Source organism: Schistocerca cancellata, unplaced genomic scaffold (assembly GCF_023864275.1).
Source record: "Schistocerca cancellata isolate TAMUIC-IGC-003103 unplaced genomic scaffold, iqSchCanc2.1 HiC_scaffold_400, whole genome shotgun sequence".
In the NCBI taxonomy this organism is placed as follows: Eukaryota; Metazoa; Arthropoda; class Insecta; order Orthoptera; family Acrididae; genus Schistocerca; species Schistocerca cancellata.
The window spans coordinates 62,501-65,000 of record NW_026046417.1 but is presented as its reverse complement, the minus strand read 5'-3'; positions in this window follow the sequence as shown (position 1 = coordinate 65,000).

Below are 2,500 nucleotides of genomic sequence, written 5' to 3'. Positions count from 1 at the left end.
AACCTAACCCACGTTGTGCCTTAACCTAACCCACGTTGTGCCTTAACCTAACACACGTTGTGCCTTAACGTAACCCACGTTGTGCCTTAACGTAACCCACGTTGTGCCTTAACGTAACCCACGTTGTGCCTTAACGTAACCCACGTTGTGCCTTAACGTAACCCACGTTGTGCCTTAACGTAACCCACGTTGTGCCTTAACGTAACCCACGTTGTGCCTTAACGTAACCCACGTTGTGCCTTAACCTAACCCACGTTGTGCCTTAACCTAACCCACGTTGTGCCTTAACCTAACACACGTTGTGCCTTAACGTAACCCACGTTGTGCCTTAACGTAACCCACGTTGTGCCTTAACGTAACCCACGTTGTGCCTTAACGTAACCCACGTTGTGCCTTAACGTAACCCACGTTGTGCCTTAACGTAACCCACGTTGTGCCTTAACCTAACCCACGTTGTGCCTTAACCTAACCCACGTTGTGCCTTAACCTAACCCACGTTGTGCCTTAACCTAACCCACGTTGTGCCTTAACGTAACCCACGTTGTGCCTTAACGTAACCCACGTTGTGCCTTAACGTAACCCACGTTGTGCCTTAACGTAACCCACGTTGTGCCTTAACGTAACCCACGTTGTGCCTTAACGTAACCCACGTTGTGCCTTAACGTAACCCACGTTGTGCCTTAACGTAACCCACGTTGTGCCTTAACGTAACCCACGTTGTGCCTTAACCTAACCCACGTTGTGCCTTAACCTAACCCACGTTGTGCCTTAACCTAACCCACGTTGTGCCTTAACCTAACCCACGTTGTGCCTTAACCTAACCCACGTTGTGCCTTAACCTAACCCACGTTGTGCCTTAACCTAACCCACGTTGTGCCTTAACCTAACCCACGTTGTGCCTTAACCTAACCCACGTTGTGCCTTAACCTAACCCACGTTGTGCCTTAACCTAACCCACGTTGTGCCTTAACCTAACCCACGTTGTGCCTTAACCTAACCCACGTTGTGCCTTAACCTAACCCACGTTGTGCCTTAACCTAACCCACGTTGTGCCTTAACCTAACCCACGTTGTGCCTTAACCTGCTCTGTAATTGGCATATGACACGTTACATTAATCTAGTGTTGTCTAACCACAACCCTCTGAATATAGTTCGCTACTCGCACCGCCCACCCTCTTGTGTGTCGTTTCATGTTGAACACTTCGCAAGTGTTGCTTACTTTTTACATGCTCCCGCTGTACACTGTAATGTGGACAACTGCAGGATGTACATCGCCCCCCCCCCTCCACCCTGCCTTCGCACGCTGGTCGTTCAGGTGCTTGCGTGTTCAATGCCCTTCGCAGCTGTTCACTGGCATTCGCATGTCGAAGCGCTCAGTCTACGTCGTGGTACGGCCTGTGTCCACTGTCCGCTGATATCGTAAGCTTAATCCTCACATTGTACTGCACATAGGTCCGTATGTACTGAATGATACGCTGTGGCACATGTGTGACCGTACGACTGCGCCCAACAACAGCGAACCATACGGTCCAAATGTTGTGCACTCAGCCACGTGCCGTCTCCCCATAACAGCTACATTGCAGTGTGGTACGCCATAGAGACGTGTGGGAGTAACGGACGCCCTGGATGGCGATCAGCATGAGCCGTCTGTTGATGTAGTGGCGCGTGTATTCAAACGTAGTCGTCTCTTCTCACACAGTGTGATAGCATGGTGCACCGCGTTCCACATCTGCGACATGGTACAGATGCTGGTTGACAGTCGGTCTCGTAATGGACATCGCATACGTAGGGGGCCACCTCCCACGTGTTCTCTAGTCGTGCACATTTTGTTGCGTGTATGTGGGCAGACGTAGTGTGTCGTGACACCTAACAGACAGGTATGCAATAATCGTTGCATTTGCAAACTGGGATGGACGTCTACGTTTGCTGGTGACGTGACGCAACGCAAATGAACAACTGGTAAACCCATTGTGGTGCGGTTGTTGTTGCTGGAGGTAAATCAGTAAGGGCAAATCTGTGTGTGAAGCGATACGCGGCGGTGGCTGGGTGGGACCGTCCCCGGCCGGTGAGGGGGGGCCGCCCGGCGTGCTGGCCGCGCGGTGCGTGGGCGCACGCGCTACAGCCGGCTGGTGGGGGCGCCCAGTGGCAGGCGCGCCGGCCGACGGACGCGGCAGGCGGCGCAGCTGCGCGCCGGGGCACCCTGCGCGCGGCGCCGGGCGGCCAAAGTGGGTCCTCGCGGGCCCGGTGCGAAGCGCGGTGGACATCTGCAGTGTGCTGGTCCGACTGAGGACTGTGTGCGTTGAGGATGCGCCGCCGCCCGGCACTCGGCGCCGCGACGCCGTCTGCTGCTCGGTCGCCCCAGCGGTTCTCGCTGGTGGTTTGTATCGCAGTTGTGCAGACGTGTTGGCACGTGCGCTGTGCTGGGAGAGTTCGCTTCGGCACCCACGTGGGGCCTTTGCCCTTCTGTGGCGCTGGCGTTGGAGCTGCCGGTCACCGTAGG